Source organism: Nicotiana sylvestris, chromosome 7 (genome assembly GCF_000393655.2).
Source record: "Nicotiana sylvestris chromosome 7, ASM39365v2, whole genome shotgun sequence".
NCBI classification, from domain to species: Eukaryota; Viridiplantae; Streptophyta; class Magnoliopsida; order Solanales; family Solanaceae; genus Nicotiana; species Nicotiana sylvestris.
In genome coordinates, this window is record NC_091063.1 from 158,894,340 (window position 1) to 158,915,745 (window position 21,406).

The 21,406-nt window shown below is 38.0% G+C and overlaps 1 pseudogene; it reads right to left on the minus strand.

The window, feature by feature from the left end:
• Positions 1 to 1,193: 1,193 nt before the first annotated feature.
• Positions 1,194 to 20,953, minus strand: LOC104214414 (ABC transporter G family member 31-like; annotated as a pseudogene).
• Between the last annotated feature and the right edge of the window lie 453 nt (positions 20,954 to 21,406).

Genomic DNA, 21,406 nt, shown 5'->3' on the forward strand with positions numbered 1-21,406 from the left:
AACGGCAAAAGGCCAAATATACTCTTGTACTCTGAGAAAAGATTTAAATATACCTTTTGATATACCTTGGGTCCAAATATATTTTGCCGTAATATATTGGTTCAAATATACCCCTCTTTTGTTAAGTTTGTCCAAGGTGGACATCCAATCCTACGTGACACTGATAGTTGATAAGGTGGATGTTAGATGGCATGCCACCTCAACAACCCTAATCTATATATAAAAGACTAAAATTTGAAATACAATATTTTTCATGGTAACAGTAATGGTGGCAATAGTGGTGGAGGGAAAGGAAATTTTAGTGGTGGGAAAAAAAAAGAAGGGAAGGGTAAAATGGGTTAGGGGCATCCACCTCATCAAATGTTAGTGCCACGTAGGATTGGATGTCCACTTTGGAACAGAAAAGAGGTATATTTATACTAATAATATAATGATAGGGGTATATTTGTGCTTCTTGTAATTTTTAATTTTTAAACTATTTTATTTAACCGTAAACTGGTGTTTGGTCAATAGCAAAGACAACACAGGAACTTCAATGTAATTCAATGATTTAATGTAAGCACTTCCCATAATTTCATCTAAAATCATATCAACAGGATTGAATTCAACCAAATCTTTTTGACGGCAAAAAAAAAAAAAAAAAGTAGTAGTAGTAGTACTTTTTTTGTTTGGTTGGTTTAATTTGAAGCAACTTTTCTGTCGAAAGATTCATCTCACCTAGCCCTATAGCGTTTCTTTCAAAAACCAAACTGAATAATTTAAAATGCAATTACTAGCTTCTAATGTGGAATTTTACGTGAGGCTTAAGAAAAAGATTCTGTGTATTGTTATATAATTATCAAATTTAGGTCAATAGAAAATAAATCCTGCTTTAAATTGAAATCAATGAAAATGCTACTAAACAAAGAAAGCAGGTGCAGGGATAAACAAAGAAAAACTTGAAAATTAATTTTAAAATCACATAGAAAGTAGGTGTAGGATTAAAAAAAACAGGAACTGAAGAAGTGCAGATATCATGTCCAAGACAAATGGACCAAGTTAGACGAGTTAACAAAAGTCTTTTTTTTTGGCGTGGGGGTGGGGGTTATGCAATTAGAAGAGTTGAAGTCAGCAAGCAACAAGGAGTAAGGACACAAATGCATCACTAGTGGAACTAAGAAAGGAAAAGTGAGTGAGAAGGGGAGGAGCCAATATTAGTCAGTAACCATTATATATTACTAATATTGTAAATCCAAAAACCTGATACATAGAACCAAGTCATACCCCTATGCAATAGCAATCACAGTGGAAATGTCAGAACTCAAGTAGTAGAAACTCTAAAGCATTACTATATATCCGCAAAACCAAATATAACGTAAATACTTCAAACACTTAGAATGTTAAAAAGTACTAGTTGAAATGGAGCATAGCTCATCTAATTAAGTAGCTTTAGGGAGGCAACATATATAGAGATGAGGAGCACCCCAAAGCCATCCACTACAGCCGCTGACAACCAAAGTGTACCCTGGCCAAATACACCACGTAGTGTCCATGCAATCGGGTTGATGTGGTATAACCACATCCACCATCCCGGGATCCTCTATATGACAAAACAAAAAAATGAGATTCATAAGGTTAGAAAGATATGTTAATTAGTTGGATATCTATATATATGATCAGTAATAATTTGAATAGCTAGTTTACTACACTTACCGGTGTAGGAACTATAAATCTTCAAGTGAGACTCCCCAGGGAATATACGAGGGATGAAATAATGGCGGCTACATGTCTGTTTCTTGCAACACCTACCACCATCATACCGTAAAAGGTAAAATAGGTGGTCAGAAGCAAGAACATGATGTAAATGAAAATCGTGCCTGCACAAGATCCAACGATACATAAGTTTAACCAGCTATTTTCCGTCATTCCTAGTCTACAATAATTAAAGCAGGTGCGAACATACCTGCTGCCCTCACTAAGCCCAACATAGAATAGGTAATGGCTCCAAATAGTACAGTCTGGGCCAGGACATAAATAACCTCAATCAGCCCCTGATAGACAAACCAAAAAGGAAAGCATTAGATGCCATTTTAGTCTTTTAAAGTTGAGAAAAAGAAACTTAAAAGAAAATTGCGAGTAGGCTACCTGAGATGCTGCATATACTACGCAGGAGTACATCCCTGCATCTCTCTCCCTACGGAAAACGGGTCTTCCCATTGAAACAATGGGCTGTATGGAGGAAGAATTCTGGACCCCAAGAAATAAAACTGACGTATAAAAGAAGCACATTATGATGTCTTGAGTTGAGACCCTGGCAAATCATTTCAAGGAAATTGTTAGAGATTATATCTGACCAGCAACAAGTTATTAGCAAGCTCTTCTATCTTATGGAAATAAATACTTCACCTTTTTGGACTGACATCCCAAAATACGCAACCAAGTGCTGTTGCACTCACAGTTGTGGAGAAGAATCTCACAATTATAATGTGCTGGATTTCTCCAGTATACAAGACTTTGCTTCCACAGGCACATTTTAAGCTGATAAAGTACAGATGTGTTATATTTGGAAGTGAACCTCAGAGGTTTTGAGTTTTCTGCTGGTGGAAGCATAGTTCTGGCTTCAACTTCCCTGTGTTTAAGAAGAAGAAAAAATTAGAACATGAATTCTACAATATTGTCAACAGGAAAAAATGAAGAAGATAGAGGTCAATACTAAATTTACATGCCCTTAAATATCACCTGTAGAGTGCAGAACTTCTGTATATTTCAGCAAAATCTCGTCCTATTCTTGCTTCAGCAGCTGGTGTACTTATCTGAAGCATCCACGTTGCAGGATTGCAACCATTAGGAATTGGGGGTATCCCATCAATACCCTGCCAAATATTATATAATAAGAAAGCAGCGAAATGTGAGCAGATGAATCATCTCAATAGTCGGTAACACACAGTAGAAGAAGCTTCGCGTCAATTTTAAGGGCACATAACACATTTTATACATCTTGAGAATTGCTTTCCCAAGAATAGTAGAAACAACCATATTGAAACATCAAGTGGACAGCCAAGTTCATACCTGGAAATAGTTAATCATAGTTTGTGAATTGTTCCCACGCTGTCCTCCATATATCAGTTGTCCCCCGTGTTTCATTAGAAGAAGCTACAAGTTGTGGCATCACATCAGCACAGCTCGTGCCTTTTATCTATTTGAGAAAAATAGTGCTATCTTACCTCGTCAAATGTTTCAAAAATATCAAAACTTGGATGGAGAATAGAGCAGACCACAATTCTTCCGCCATGTGCTACATCACTAACAGTTCGCATGACAATAGAAGCAGCTCGTGCATCAAGACCAGATGTAGGATCATCCATAAAAAGTATCGCAGGATTTGCTACAAGTTCTACTGCAATTGTCAAGCGTCTTCTTTGGTCGGTTGATAAGCCAGAAATGCCAGGCAAGCCAACTAAAGCATGCCTTAGAGAGTCAAGTTCCAGTAATGCCATTATTTCTTCAACAAACTCCTGAAAAATCAGAAAGTCAAAGGGGTTCTGAGATTTAACCAAACAGATCAATCACAATACAGTGAAGTTAACAACAAGAATATAAAAATGGAACCAAAAGCCACAAGCACTACTAACCAGTCTTTGTTTTTCATTCACTTTTTTGGAGAGCCGGAGATAAGACGTAAAACATAGGGATTCAAAAACTGTCACTTGAGGAGAATGTATATCATTCTGTTCAACATATCCTGAAATTCTCGCAAAAGTCTCTTGTTTTTTTGGGTAGCCTGATATCCTAATATCACCCTCTACATATCCAGTAGTCTTCCTACCAGCTAGGCAATCCATCAATGTGGTTTTCCCCGCTCCACTTGCACCAACCAATCCAATAAGAACGCCAGGTGATAATACTCTACTAACATTGGACAGTAGCTGCAACCTTTTCTGCGGTATTCCCATTTCCTGAAAAAATGATACATGTTCTTCAGCTTGAAATAAATTCCGTAGGCGAAAGTAAACAAAATTCTCCTTCGTGGATACCTTTGCAAGTCAACAAAATAGTTGACATTATGGAAAGTCATGGTTACTTGTTTGAAAGGTAGGCGCAATTCTGACTGTCTAGTCCCCCCCTGGCCACGGTTGCTATTTCCTGCACAAATGATTATGATAAATAGGACACCAAAAGAGGATCTCTCACATTGATACACAGGCCCAAAATTCAAGAGAGATGATTATTTACCACCAGGAACTGAATTTACACCACTGGCATCTGTTGGAATAATTGCCCTAGATTTTCTTAGTGCTGCAGTAGTAAAGACATAATATATTGAGTCCAGCATAAAATGGATGTGATGACTCTACATGAATAATAGGATATTTTCACTTACGGTTGAGAAAAGTCAAGGCTACAGTCAGAATAATGTTGAGAAGCAACACAGAGAGCAACAGAACTCCCAATCCCAACCAGTACCAGTAACCAGATGTCGGTAGGCTGTGCGATTGCAGAACACTGTAACCAAGCGTGACATTTCCGCTGGTTGTCTTCTACAAGATTCAAAAATTTAAGTTTATTACTAGGCTATTATTTGTTCTCTATGAATAATGTATCCAGGTTTCCTATGGTAGAGAAAGCACACCTCAATCCATCTTGTCGCAGTGAATTCATTAACAGAAATTGCTCGCTGTCCATACGACAATGGTGACACCCAAAATGCCCATACGAACCATGGCTTGATCATTTCTGTAAGCAAGGCACCTCTTTCAATAAAAAAGACATTCCTTTAAACAATGAAAGAAAAAAACAAACATACCTTTTGGCAAGATAAAACCACCCAGTAAAAATATGATTAGCACAGCTGATCCAAAAGTATTTGCAATAATTATATCTCGTGACAAAGAAGCTATTAACCGAAAGAGACCCATCGCCATTTGGTGTACCGAGAAGAGTAAAAACATGTAGCTGAAAAATCTGTGAAAAGAAAAGGCAATGTAAGCAGAATATATCAATATAAATTATAATGCTATGTTGTGTGAAGTCAATATATAAAGCAATGTATATACCTCCCAGCACCAGGTGCAAATCCTACAGTCCAGTATACAACATAAGACCATACAAGAGCTTCAATAACAGAGTAAGGTAACGACAAGATCCAACTACACAATGACCACACCCACGCAGGATAGAAGAAATTATCTCTTTGCTTATAGAATACTGGGAGCCGATATATAAAGAGAGACAGTTCTGAGAATCCGTCGAGCATCATATGAACCAGACCGAAAAACAAGCAGGAAAGATACAAGTTCCCGTTCACCAGATCTGTGGGATGTAACCTTGTTCTTAGAAACATTGTGCCTGTGACGGATCCGACAAATGCAACCTGTAACAGGCAGGAGAGAAAGTTTCCCCATACATGAGATGGGAAAAATTGCACTAAGGAAAAAGGGTAAGACGGGCAGAAGACGGAATTGCTTTGGGATAAGAGAACAAACTACTTAAGCATACCTGACAAGTTCTTAAGATGTATAGAAAACTATGCCTTCTCATTAGAAGCATTTCTCTTGAAAAACAACTCTTAAAGAGCTCCCATCTGGACTCAGCAAACTTTGTCATAGATAAAGCCAAACGATGGCTCCTGGATCTATCATATGGATTCGAAAGAGAGGATCTTAAATCCAGACCGCATCTGTGGCTTCTAAAAGCTAGAGAAATTCTCTTAGCAGAAATGAACCCATCACAATCAGCCCGGTATTTTGCCAGATTTTTCCCGGAGGCAATATGCAAGTATACTGATTAAGTACCAAGTCCAACTCTGGGATATAAAGCACTATAATGAACATACCTCTTGAATAAAATCAACGACATCCTTACGATCTGGCAATTGAAATCCTAACCACTCAAAAAATGGAATAACATCTTCTCGAGGGCCATGGTACAGGACATATCCTTCAGATAGTAATACAAGATCATCGAACAATTCGAAAGTCTCTTGTGAAGGACGACAAAGAGCCATCATCACAGTTCCTTCCATTATATGAACAAAATTTTGTATGCACTTGACTATTTTGGAACTTGTACTACTGTCATGTCCGGTAGAAATCTCATCCATGAACAGTGTTTTCCTGGGACCAACAATCATTTCTCCTGCAGGTAGGAAATATTAGCGTGCAAAAGCTGAAACTTACATTTCATGAGGCCATGTCCCTTCTCCGATCATATTAACTTCCAAAAATAAGATATTTTTTTTCCTAGGATAATCCCCAAACTATCAACTCGACTAGAATATATATACAACAACAACAACAACAACGACCCTATATATATATATATATATAAAAAAAAAAAATCAGCGAGAGAGAGAAAGAGAGAGAGAAACCTGTTGTACCTATCTTCCTTTGTTCACCTGAAACTCCTCTTATCGCGTCATTACCAACTAATGTGTCTGAACATATATCAAGTCGAAGAACATTCAAGACATAGTCTGCTCACACATTGTGATTTGTTCCACCAACAGAAGATGCCTGAAAGGTTATATTGGTTTCATGCTCAAAAGTCAAACATGAAAACAACCAGAAAAAAGGGTTATGAAAGATCAGAATGAAACCTTCGTATATGCTTCTATCTCAGACTCCAGACGTATATCTTCTTCCTTCTCTAAACGATCAAGTTCTTTCATATACTCTACCGCAAAAATAACAGGGCAAGTTCAGAAAAGCAAACATTATTCTCATGGGATAAATTAGAATGTCCTCCTTGTCTCTAAACTATATACTTTCTGTATTGATCTCGAATTCCTCCTCTTGACCATATTGTAGGCCAAATTGGTCATCATCTTTCTTTAGGGTATATATCGTCCTCTTTCAATCAGAAGTACGGACTGATTCTGTCAACGATGCAACAACTCTCTAAAGCACAAAAGGAGAGAAGTTCCAAAAGAGCCTAATTCCGATACTAGTCTAATTATTCCTGCTTCTAGCTCATTATCAAATGAAAATGCAGAAATGATGGTGGCTTAACTTCCAAAGATTGACAAATTAGCTACTTCAACTTCAACTTTTTTTAAGCATGTTAATGTAATGAATTCATTTATGATATAGAAACATAGAGTACAAGGTTAATAAAGCAACACTATAAAGATCCCAGGGATTTGATCAAGTGGTAAGAGGGGAACGCGTGACATTTAGGTATATAGCTTTCGATTGAAGTAAGACAAAACCATATTTATGTAATGTAAAACATAAATATCGATTAAGGATAACAAGAAAAAGCGAAGAGCAAATTACCTTCAAAATTGTGATTTTCACCTTGGCATCTAGCTGCGAAATCTACTGTTTCTCTTACGATAAGCTCTGGAATATGATTATCTGTCTGAATAATGTAAACTGAAGTCCCTGCTGTTGAATATGTCTTCATCCCACATTGGTGGTAGACTTCTATTTGGGAGAAAATTGCTCCTTACAAAGAGGCCTAATATTTAGGATTTATATACACCTCTAAAAGCCATTTGTATCTTCTCTTAGTATTATTTCACTTGTATTTTGGAGTGGAATAAAATATTGGTTGTGTCCGAGGAAGTAAGCGAAATTGGCCGAAACTCGTAAATTCTGATGTTCCTTTTATTGTTATTTTATTGTCTTATTTATTATTTGGTGGCTGCCATAATTTTTGGTATAGTAGTTGTGATTCATTCACACTATATACATTTGGCTTCCGCAACAATTGGTATCAGAGCCAAGGTACTGTCTAAGTATGCTCTGTGGTTGCAGCATAGTCTGATCTTCCACATCAGAAAAGATTTATCTTGGTAACTGAGTCAAGGTTCTGTCTGAGTATGCTCTGTGGTTGCAGCTTAGTCTGATCTTCCACACCAGAAAGGAAATAATCTTGATTTGTGTCGTCAGCTATTAAATAATATTTGTGTCAAAGATGGGAGACAATAAACAAGAAGAATCTACATCAAGTGTCAACAATACGTCATCATTGGCATCTTTACTTATGATAAAAATTGTGTCAAATGCGAAATTTGCGGTAGAAATTTTTGACGGATCAGGACATTTTGGGATGTGGCAAGGCGAGGTTCTAGATGTCCTTTTTCAACAAGGGCTAGATCTTGTCATTGAAGAAAAAAGACCGGAGGTTATTGGAGAAGAAGATTGGAGAATTATCAACCGTGTTGCTTGCGCTACCATTTGATCCTACCTTGCTAGAGAGCAGAAATATCCATACACAAAGGAAACTTCTGCAAGTAAATTATGGAAAGCACTGGAGGATAAATTTTTGAAGAAAAATAGTCAAAATAAATTATACATGAAGAAGAGACTGTTTCGCTTCACCTATGTTCCTGGTACCACGATGAATGAACATATCACCAGTTTCAATAAGTTGGTCATAGATTTACAAAATATGGATGCAACTTTTGATGATGGTGACTTGGCTTTGATGTTGTTGGGGTCACTTCCTGATGAGTACGAGTACCTTAAAACTACTCTACTCCATAGGAATGACGAAATTTCTCTCAGAGAAGTTTGTTCGGCTTTGTACAGCTATGAACAAAGAAAAGGAGAAAAATAGAAGGGCGGAGAAGGAGAAGCACTGGTTGTGAGGGGTCGTCCTCAAAATCAAACGAGGACAAAGAAAGGAAGATCCAAGTCAAGATCTAGACCTAGCAAAGATGAATGTGCCTTTTGTCGAGAAAAGGGGCACTGGAAGAAAGACTGTCCGAAGTTGAAGAATAAGGCCAAACATAACAATAGAAAGGCCATTATGGATTCAAATGTAGTTGATGGTGATGATTCAGACTTCTCATTAGTTATAACAAAGCCATCAACATTATCAGACATATGGTTGATGGACTCGGCTTGTAACTATCAATGTGTCCCAAAAGGGACTGGTTCATGGATTTTCAAGAAAGAGAATATGGAGTTGTCCACACAACGGATAACAACCCTCTTACCTCTTATGGCATTGGTTCAATACGATTAAGGAACCATGATGGAATGATTCAGAACATTAACAGATGTTCGATATGTACCAGGTTTGAAAAAAAATCTCATCTCTGTGGGAGCCCTAGAATCAAAAGGGTTCAAAATCATTGTAGAAAATGGAGTGATGAGAGTATGCTCCGGTGCACTAGTGGTAATGAAGGCCAATCGGAAGAACAATAACAGGTACCGTTATCGCGGTAGTACAGTTATTGGGACAGCGACAGTAACATCCAGTGACGAAAAAGAGGCAACCAGGCTATAGCACGTGCGCTTGGGACATGCTGGAGAAAAATCCTTGAAAACTTTATCAGATCAAGGATTGTTAAAAGGAGTAAAGGCTTGCAACTTGGAGTTTTGCGAGCATTGTGTCAAAGGGAAACAGATAAGGGTTAAATTTGGTACAGCGATCCATAATACTAAAGGTATTTTGGATTATGTACGCTCTGATGTTTGGGGTCCTTCCAAAACACCTTCATTGGGTGGGAAGCACTATTTTATAACCTTTGTTGATGATTTTTCCCGAAGAGTGTGGGTGTATACAATAAAGAGCAAAGATGAAGTGTTGAGAATTTTTCTCAAATGAAAAATGATGGTGGAGAATCAAACATGCAGGAGGATTGTATTCGCACAGACAATGGAGGTGAATACAAAAATGATCATTTTAATAAGGTCTGTGAAAATGATGGCATCGTCCGACACTTCACTGTCAGACATACACCACAACAGAATGGAGTGGCAGAACATATGAACTGGACCTTGCTGGAGAAGGTACGATGTATGTTGTCCAATGCTGGCTTGGGCAAAGAATTTTGGGCTGAGGCAGTTACATATTCATGCCACATCATTAATCGCTTACCATCTACTACTATTGATGGCAAGACACCATTTGAAAAATGGTATGGAAAGCCTACTGTAGATTATGACTCTTTGCACGTGTTTGGCTCAATTGCATATTATCATGTGACAGAGTCAAAATTGGATCCAAGGGCAAAGAAGGCTATTTTCATGGGGATTACTTCTGGAGTCAAAGGATATCGCTTATGGTGTCCTATGACAAAGAAAGCAATATTCAACAGGGATGTTACCTTTGATGAATCTGCTATGGTAAATAAGGTAACAAAAGATACCAAACAAAATGAGGGTGCTTCTAAGCAGGTGGAGTTTGAGGGAAAATTTAATTTTCCTACACAAGAAGCAGAAGAGGAAACAAATGAAGATTATCCTCTGGAAGAAGAGCCAGTAGAGGGAGATTTCAACTCAGGAACCTCGACAACAACTTGAATCAATAGCAACCAGTAAACCAAAAAGGACAATAACAAAACTTGTTTGTCTTATAGAGACGGTTGCTTGTGCTGCCTCAATTGTAGCTGATGATGTTCCTACCACTTATAAAGACGCAGTCCAAAGTTCAGAAGAAGATAAGTGGAGGATTGCCATGAATGATGAAATACAGTCTCTTCATCAAAATCATTCATGGAGATTGGCCAATCTCCCGAAGGGAAAGAAAGCAATTGGGTGCAAATGGGTATTTGCAAAGAAAGAAGGATTTCCTAACCAAAAAGATGTTCGCTACAAAGCAAGATTGGTGGCCAAAGGATATGCTCAAAAGGAGGGAATTGATTACAATGAAGTGTTTTCTCCGGTTGTAAAACATTCCTCTATTAGAATTATGTTGGCTTTGGTAGCACAATTGGATTTGGAACTAGTTCAGATGGATGTAAAAACTGCGTTTTTACATGGAAACTTGGAGGAGGAAATCCACATGACTCAGCCAGAAGGATTCAAAGTTGTTGGAAAGGAAAATATGATGTGCAAACTTGAAAAATCGTTATACGGATTTTAACAATCTTCTACACAATGGTACAAACGATTTGACAAGTTTATATTGCGCCGAGGGTACAAGAGAAGCAAATACGATCATTGTGTGTATTTGCGCAAGCTTAAAGATGGTTCCTTTATATATCTTCTCCTATATGTTGATGATATGTTGATAGCTTCCAAGAATTCGGAAAAAATTGATAAGTTGAAGATTCAACTGAAGAAGGAGTTCGAGATGAAGGATCTGGGTGAGGCAAAGAAAATTCTTGGCATGGAGATAATAAGAGATAGACGCTCAAAGAAACTTTGTTTATCTCAGAAAGAATATTTGAAAAGAGTACTACAACGTTTTGGCATAGATGAGAAGACTAAGCCAGTTAGTACTCCACTTTCTCCCCATTTTAAGCTAAGTACTACTATGTCGCCAAAAGATGAAGTTGAACAAGGGTATATGTCAAAGGTACCATACGCAAATGTTGTTGGTAGCTTGATATATGCAATGGTCTGTACGAGACCTGACATTTCACAAGATGTTGGAGTTATTAGCAAATATATGCATAATCCAGGAAAGGAGCATTGTCAAGTTGTGAAGTGGATTCTATGGTATATTCATAATACTGTAGATGTTGGATTAGTTTTTTAGCAGGAAGGCAATCAGTCTGTAGTTGGATATTGTGACTCAGATTTTGCGGGTGATCTGGACAAACGAAGATCAACTACTGGTTATGTGTTTACTTTTGAAAAGGCACCAATTAGTTGGAAGTCTACTTTACAATCAACAGTTGTTTTGTCTACAACAGAGGCAGAGTACATGGCTATTACAGAGGCTGTGAAGGAGGCAATTTGGCTTCAGGGGTTGCTAAAAGAGCTTGGTATTGGACAAAAAAGTATCACAATTTTTTGTGATAGTCAAAGTGCTATTCAATTAGCGAAGAACCAAGTTTATCATGCAAGGACGAAGCACATTGATGTTCGGTATCATTTCATACGAGAAATCATAGAAGAAGGTAGAGTCATGGTGAAGAAAATTCATGCTACAGAGAATCCTGATGATATGCTGACAAAAGTAGTGGTTGCGGTCAAGTTTCAACATTGTTTGGATTTGATCAACATTGTTAAACACTGAAGATTGAAGATGAAGATACAACCAAAATTTGTTACTGAGAGAAAATTGAAGATGTGGAATTTTGCCAAGGTGGAGATTTGTTGAATATGTCTTCATCCCACATCGGTGGGAGACTTGTATTTGGGGGAGTATTGCTCCCTATAAAGAGGTCTAATGTTTAGGATTTATATACACCCCTCATTTGTCTTCTTATCCTTTTAAGACATTTGTATCTTCTCTCTTTAGTATTATTTCACTGTATTTTGGAGTGGAATAAAATATTGGTTGTATCCGAGGAAGTAGGCGAAATTGGCCGAACCTCGTAAATTCTGATGTTCCTTTTATGGTTGTTTTATTGTCTTATTTATTATTTGGTGGCTGCCACATTTTTTATATAATAATTGTGACTCGTTCACACTATATACATTTGGCTTCCACAACACCTGGACACAAAACTCGTCCAGCCTATGCCCATTATAGGTGATATTCCCAATTCGCTGTAGCCAAGAAGAATTATGTTAGTCTTGTACTTGCTGGCATTCTTTTCCTATCTAAATAAGGTTTCAATGGAAGGTAAAAGCTTCCTCAAACAAATAAATTAAGTTAAAAAGCACATATAGTAGAGATTATTAAAACAAAAGACAAATTAAGAAAAGGTAGTGAAGGCTATAATTGTATTTAACACAAAAGGCAATTTCACTTTTTCCTAGAAAGTAGGACTAGAGCCTCCTTTTTTCATTTTAAAGCTCACTGTGAGCACGTGATTTTTGTTTCGCACGACAATCGCTCCAAAAGGAAATAAAAAAATAATAATTGGCCCTGCTGTACAAATTTTGGATTTCTGTGCGGCACCTTGTTGATTTATTTGTGACTTCGGCCCATTTTTATTTATTTACTTTATTAAAACAAAATTCAAAAAATATATGTGTCCTGCATAATTCGAACCGTAATCCGGTCGTTGAATAAGAAAATCACGAATGGGCATCTTCGTCCGTGATTTTATTTTGATTAACTTTACCTGTTTTGAAATATTTTAGTGTGTGTGCAAATAATTGTATTGAGTGTGTGTTTAATTTTAATTTGATTTTTTTGGCTTAGTTTTAAAATAAATAAGAAAAAAAAAAGAAAAAAAAAGAAAAAAATATATTGAAAGGACCCCTTTTCCTCCCGGACTTGGGCCAATTTTAACAAAATTGGCCCAAACAAACAGCCCAAAACCCAGGCCTGCCCGGTCCAACACCACCTGATGCCCAGAGAATCCAAACGACGTCGTTTTGGTACAGGTTGATCTGGGCCGTTGATCTCAAATTGATCAACGGCCAAGATCACATTTCCTATACCCACGAACAGAACCCGACCCGTTTCCACCCGGACCAACCCGAACCCCCTTTAGTTGAAACGACATCGTTTCCCCGAGGCCTTTAGATCCAAGCCATTGATTCCAGTTAATCCGATGGCTGAGATCAGCCGCCTATTCCATATATAAGCCTATAACCTTACCCTGCCCCCCCATCAGATACCCCAGCTCCCGTCTTCAACCTCATCCCCATCAAACCCTAGAGCCGCCCCTGTATCCTCCACCATGAAAACCGGCGGCATGGACGCCGGTGACCTTCCCCTTAACACCCTAGAACCCCCTTGCCATCCTGAGCATGAATCCATTAACCCTGTAGTTCGAATCCCTCCCCACCTTCTCGAATCTTCATTTGAAGGTTCGAGTCGAAACTCGATCTACACGGTTCAACCCTAGCTTCACACCAGATACTCCCCAGACCCCCCTCGTGACCAAACCATACTTGGTTTGGTCCGAATCTGATCAGGGAAGCCTGAATCCCAGATCTAAGTTTGAAAGGTTTTGTGTCCTTCGTCACTGGTTCATACCGGTTCAACCGAAGAGATTAAGGTCTAATGGACTTCAATCAAAGTGTTTCTCATCTGAGAAACACTTCGATTAAAGTCCATTCAGCCTTAAGAAAGTTTGTCCAAATCCAAGTTCAAACTGTTAAACTTTTCAAGTTTTAAGGTAAGTCTGCTTTCTTTTCCTTTATTTGTTTTTAGTCCGTATGATTTGTTTTAAAAGACTGTTCATATTTGTTTTAATTTTTATCAACTTTTGTTTGTCCACTTTGTTTGAACATCTGTGTTTGTCTGAATCCCTCTCCTCCTATTCTGATACGGCATGCGTATTGGTTGTATTCCAATTTGTACTGACTAACTGATTCCTCGAAGTACCATTCTATTTTAATCAGTATAAGTCGAGTCATGTGTCCCATACTTCTGAATGTCTGATTTTTGGCTACGATTGTGTACGTTAATGCTAATATAGTCGAGTCGACATGAGTCGTCAATTAGTTTCAACTGTCTGAGCATAGCAAATCGATTTGCTTCTGTCGAACATTTTTTGAATCAATTGAGAAACAATTTTGTTTACTTATAGCTGTTGATTTGGATCAGTAATGTAAAAGGGATGTTTGGTTTAAATGCTGAATTGGAGGGCATGTGCACTCTTGCACAGCATTTGCATTGGTGCACCTCATGTGCATTGGTGCACCTCATGTGCTTTGTGCACAACCTGTGGCCTGCATAAAGGTCCTTGTTTAATTTTAAAATGGTTTGACAGCATATGTTGTCAACATATCCTACTGCCCATACTTGCTTTTAGTTAAATAAAATGGAAAAGCTAAATCTGCCAAGGAATGATGGGGTTTTTATACCTAATTAACTAAAGTGGAACTGAAAAGTTTAAAGGCACATGGGAGGGGTATGGTAATAGTCTGAACAAGCTGTTTAAAAGGGATAGTGTTGAGGCCTATAAGAGGGGGAGGTGAGGAGTTTAAGTGGGGACTGGATTTTCTGAAGGTAAAAGAGACAAAAAAAAAAGGGGACTGACTTTTGAAGGTTTAAAAAGAAAAACACACTGTGAAGAGTTTAGGGAGGAGAGCTGGAAATACATACAAATAGATACACATAGACAGAGAGAGTTGAAGGGATAGAGGGGATACAACCAACAATCAGAAGCTTTTTCCTCCTATTATTACTGGGTTTCAGTTGTTCAACCTGTTTCTAATCAATTCTGATTCTTTGAAATTCCAGTTGTGTCTATTAGTCGAGTGTTTTCATTGGTTTACTACTGGTCTGGTCTGTTTGGATCTCTGTTTCTATTCCACTGGGTGTTGCTGCTATTTGGCTATTACTTTCTATTGGCCATATTTGCATCTCTGCACTCGAGCCTGTTTCTTGCTGTATTGTTTTGCCTGCTGCTATTCTGCCCTGTTGCTGTTGGTGCTGTTACTGCTGCTGCATTTGTTCATTGTTACTCTACTGATTGCCCTTTTTTCTTCAATTGCAAATATTCCCAGGTACACAACCTTTGAACCTTGTATTGTTGAAAGTTTGAAGTTGAAGCAGAAATAAAGAAATGAACACCAGTTTATGTTATAGCATTGGTGTAAAAAGATAGTTCGAATGTTGGTTGGGCCTGTATTCTTACTGTGAACTGCAAATATTCTGTATAAACTAGCATACATTCTATTTAAGATGAACTGTTAGATAGCATGGCTCAATAGTAATGACAGTATGACATAGACAGCATGTTTTGATTTAGTATACATTCAGTTCAGTATAACACTTGTTTGATTTAGTATGACTGTATAACATAGAGTCATGGTAAGCATTGTATGTATTTTGCCTAGACCACTGAATTGACAAAACTGTGATACTGGGTCCGGGATAAATGTATCCCCAAACAAACTCCCATACAGTCACACTAAGAGTATGGCTATGAATGCCAGTTCTCTTGTCAGTTTATTCGTTCCAATACAGGTTCGATACTGGGTTTCGGTACAGATTTTTATTTCGAAATGATGTAATGATTGTTGAGAAAAACTAATAATCATTTTTGAGTTCAATTAGTAGTAATTTTCCTAATAAAACAGCCGATTTCTTTTATCAATTTCAAATAGGTTAGAGTGTTAAGAATAGAACTTGGAGGTCGTTAAACATAACTCAATATATGTTGTTAGTTTGTTTGCAATCTCACTTAGCGAATTAATAAGCATATTCACTTGTTGAAGACAAAGCATGCCGTAGCTCTCACCTCATGAACAATCAATCAGGTAATCAAACAAGTTTAGGTTCGGCAAACATAATAAGGATTCAGTCCGTATTTGTCTAAACCAGCAAAATTCGGCATCATCCTTCCCTTTAAAGATAAATGTAGTAAAAATGTAGTCCTTGTAGGGTACCCTTCTAAAATAATGAGACGAGCCTCGCCGAATCAAAAGGCAAATTGCGGGGCCCTCAATAATTGGTCATAATAAATACTTAGAATTTGGGACGGGCTGTTTAGTGAATTCCACTGCCCTCCCCGAAGACAATAACGCGTTAGATTCTTTAGGCGCGACTTAATCAAATTACATTCTTAAATTCGGGTGCGCATTTATGTGACCCAAATTCAAATCTCAACGGAGTCGAAATGTGTTAACAACTACGGGTGCATTGATTGTGACGTGGTTCGAGATACATTTTCACGACGTTGCAATTCTATAAAAATAAATGATAATAATAAAAGCGGTTAAAACTTAATAAAAGCACATAAGTCACAACATGTATTTAAATCAGATATTTAGCCATTATAACAATTTAAGCGACCGTGCTAGAACCACGGGATTCGAGGGTGCCTAACACCTTCCCTCGGGTCAACAGAATTCCTTACTTAGAATTTCTGGTTCGCAGACTTCATTTGGAAAAGTCGAAATTTCCTCGATTTGGGATTCAAGATAAACCGGTGACTTGGGACACCAAAAGCCAAACCTTTCCCAAGTGGCGACTCTGAATTAAATAAATAATCTCATTTCGAATATTGTCACTTAAATTGGAAAAACTCCCTCGCACATTTTCTACCCTTCGGGGCGGGGCGCGCAAAAAGGAGGTGTGACACTCACTATTCAAAAAAAAAATCATTAAAATTTTTAGAAAACTATCAAACAAAACAAATACTATAAAATTGACTAGACTAAAACTTTAAAGTAACTATCGACAAAATAAATTAAGAATAATTATGGTTGATTAAAGAGAAAATTAGAATAAAATAGTGATAAAAAAAGATTTTTCCAAGGACTAATTCACTTACCTTGAGTCCATTATCAAGCTTCCCAGCAGGAGCCAAAAGCAATGTGGATTTTCCAGAACCAGATGGTCCCAGAAGCAGTGTCATCCTAGTGTGTGTCTGTGAGTGAAAAAAGAAATGCAAACAAATTAAAGATCAATATAATATCCATATTTGCTCAATAATTATATAATTATAAATCATATACAAGACATTGAAACTTTTATTTTTCTTTCTTGCTAATATATATGCATGGAATACTCTTGTCGTAAAATCCACAATACAACTTGCTAATATAAATACTACTATCTCAAACAATATCACTTCATTCCACAATATGTATAGCCCAGTCCGTTTAATCTAGTCTTTTGATTAGCAATTCTCATCATCATTCCTTATGTCACGACCCCAAACCCGATTCGTCGTGATGGCGCCTATCGTGAAACTATGTCAGCCTCAACTCAAGAATCCAACATCGCATAAGTATTTTTAAACAAGAAACATGGAAGCAACAATTCATTAAGGAACATTTTTGAAAACCAAAATAAAATCCAAATTTCGATATAATTGCCCAAAACCAGGGTGTCAGTGAGTTCATGATCGTCTAGAGGAGAACATAGTCTATTACAATGTTTAAAGGAAACAGACTGAAACACATCTAAAGATAAAGAGGGAGAGCCAAGGTTTGTGAATATTGTGCAGATACCTCAATAGTCTCTTAAGCCTATAGCCTCGATCAACGACTGCCGCTAGGACCAAAAGTCCCTAGATTTGCACACAAGGTGTAGGGGGTAACGTGAGTACACCAACTCAGTAAGTAACGAGTCCAAACTATGGACTGAAAGGTAGTGACGAACTCAACCTCAACAGATATAATAGAAACAACATACAGAAACATAGGCATATTTTTAGTTAAAAAGACAGCTCAAAGCAATAAGGTAAATACAGATCTGAACAGTTTAAGATATATAACTCAACTACCTCTATATGTCAATGCACCGACTATATAAAATGCATAATGTACTTTCACTCTCAAGTGCTCAACCACTCGGTACTAAAAATGGTCATTCGGCCCAGGGAAATCCATTCTGGAACATATACAACATTGACTATGAGTCACTCAGTACCGAGGAAAAGGGGCAATCCAACCCCGAGGAGAAATCCATCTCCAGGTATATATATAAATACTCAACCACTTGGTACCGTATATGGCCATCCGGCCTAGGGAGATCCATCCCAGAACATACTCATCACTGACTATAAGTCACCCGGTATCGAGGAAACACGGTAATCCAACCCTATGGAGAAATCCATCTCCAGATATCAATACTTCGGACAAATCCATGTCCAGGGAAATCCATCTCTCAATAATATCATCTGCGCCCACTGGGGGTGTGCACACTCCGGAAGGGCTCTTACGGCCCAAGCGCTATCATAATCAATATAACTACTGCAGCGTGTAGCCTGATCTCATAACTGTCACTCATAATCAGGCTCTCAACCTCACTCAGTCATCACTCTCCAGTCTTACCCACGGGCTCACAATGTCATGGAAACTATCCCGGAAACAATGATATGCTATGCTAATAATAATAACTGAGACTAAGATATGATATGAAATGCATGAATATGACTGAGTACAAAATAACAGTGAAATCAGTAAAATGACAGCAAGAAACGACCACTAGGGGTCCCAACAGTATCGGCGTGAAGCCCTAACATGATATCTAGCATGTTTTGCAGCTCAATTACTTTATCACATAATGGAAACACGGATACCAACAAGGAGTCATTAAACGGTGCCATGGAAGAAACCAGGTCACAATTCTCACGGTGCACGCCCGCACGCCCATCACTTAGCATGTGCGTCACCTCAATACTAACCACATAACACATACTTCGGGGTTTCAAACCCTCAGAACCAAGTTTGAAAGCGTTACTTACCTCAACCGAGCAAAAATCCTACTCCGCAATGCCCTTGCCTCTCGACTCGGCCTCCAAACGTCCCAAATTTAGCCACAAGCAATACAATATGATCAATATAGGCTAAAAGAATCAATTTCACAAGAAAAATACCAAATTCATAGCCAAAATCCGAAATCGGCTCAAACCCGGCCCTTGGGCCCACGTCTTGAAATCCGACAAAAATTAAAAACCTGAAAGCCCATTCACTCACGAGTCTAACCATACCAAATTTATCATAATTCTACCTCATTTGGTTAGTCAAATCCACAAAATCTACTCTCCAATTTTGAAGCCCTAAATCCCCAAATTTCTAGGTCAAATCCCTAATTAGATGATGAATAAAGCCATGGATTCATGAAATTTATACCATTATAGGTTGGAATCACTTACCCCAACGTTTCTCCTTGAAATCCTTCGAAAAATCGCCTCTCTCCCGAGTTCCTCAAGCTCAAAATTGAAAATGGAGAACAAAACCTCGAGCTGGGGTTTTCTGGCCAGCAAACCGCACTTGTGGTCCCATTTTTGCCCTTGCGGAATTGCATCTGCGAAGAGAGCTCCGCTTCTGCAAAATTTTATTTAAAAATCTGACCCCGCTTCTGCGATCACCTGACCGCATTTGCGGTCATCGCAGATGCGGGGACCAAGCCGCACCTGCACATAAAAATCTGCTTCTGTGACCTCGCACCTGCGGTTCCCACTCCGCAGGAGCGGAGACACCAGCAACAGCAGCTTCAACTGCATTTTCCAACTCCAAACACTCCGATCACCATCCGAAATCACTCTGAGGCCCTCGGGACCTCAACCAAACATACCAACATATCCAGCAATATCATACGAACTTAGTCGAACTTTCTGATCACTCAAAACAACATTGAAACGCCAAAATACCCTCGGATTCAAGCTTAAGAACCTCTAAACTTTCGAATTCCACAACCGATGCCAAACCCGCCAAAACACGTCTGAATGACCTCAAATTTTGCACACAAGTCAGAAATGACAACACAGACCTACTCCAACTTCCAAAAATCCAATCTGACCCTAATATCAAAAATTTTAGTGCCGACCAAAATCGCCAAAATACCAACTTTTATCAATTCAAGCCTAATTCTACTACGGACCTCCAAATCACATTCCGAGTGCGCTCCTAAGTCCAAAATCATCCAACGGAGCTAACGGAACCATCAAAATTCAAATATGAGGTCGTTTACACATAAGTCAACATACGGTCAATTCTTCCAACTTAAACCTTCTCATTAGGGACTAAGCGCCTCAATTCACTCCAAAACCACTCCAGACTCGAACCAACTAATCCGGTAAGTCAAAAATACAGTTGAAGAACACAAAAGAAGCAAAAAGTTGGGAAACGAGACTATAACTCTCGAAACGACTGACAAGATCGTTATACCCTAGGTGCTATGTGTGTTCTAATTAAACCTCAAAAAATGCTGAAATCCGTAGTGCAATCACTTTCTACATCTGACAATTACTTTTGGACAGTCTCAGTTGAAAGAGTGACCAATCTCATAATAAGCATATATATGCTGTGTCTTTAAGAAATAAATCATTGCAGGAACAAGAAAACTAATAAATAAAAACTAGAGATCCCCCCCCCCCCCAACCCCCACCTCAGTAACCATTAATATTAATTATGTAAGTAATTTCCTTCTTCATTTTTATTCATACTAGCAAATTAAAGTATAACAAAGAATACACGAACATGAAAAAAAATTCACTGACACCATGTTCTCTCATTTTGAATACCACTAACCTGTTATAAAATTAAACCAACACAAATATACAAGTGAAAATTCTATACATGAAAGGAGAAGGCAAAAAAGATTATTATTACCTTCCAGGTTTAAGAATACCACTGACATCTTGCAAAATAGTATAACCTCCTCTTGAGATTGTTGCTTTCTCGTACCGGACTTCCACTGTTGGTTTTTCCAATTGAACCCTTTATTAAGGAGAGAGAGAAAAACTCCCGAAATTAGTAAAATCATAAAATTACTTAGTTATAGATACATTTATACATATTTTATTTCTCTCCATATTTTGGCGCAGAATTTTGATGACCCAAAAGATATCACTTATTTTGCAAGTGAATTCTCTGATCCGAGGCCTTAAAAACCTCTTTTTATCTCACCTCGATTTGCGTGCACAGCCCGGTGCATTTCCAAAAATCTTTTATGTGAAAACTAAGTGAAATAAGAAAATTTGCTTTTAAAATTGAATAAAGTTGACTTTGGTCAATATTCTTGGTAAACAGACTCAGACGTGTGATCCGACAGTCTCGCAGGGTCCGTAGTAAAATTTGAGAGTTGAGTGTGTGCCTGGAATCGAATTCCGAGGTCCCAATCCCAAGAAATGAATTTTTGAAGAAAATTGCTTTTTGGAAAATATAAAGGTTTTTAGAAGCGAATTGATACATTTTCTTGATGGTATCGGGCCCGTATC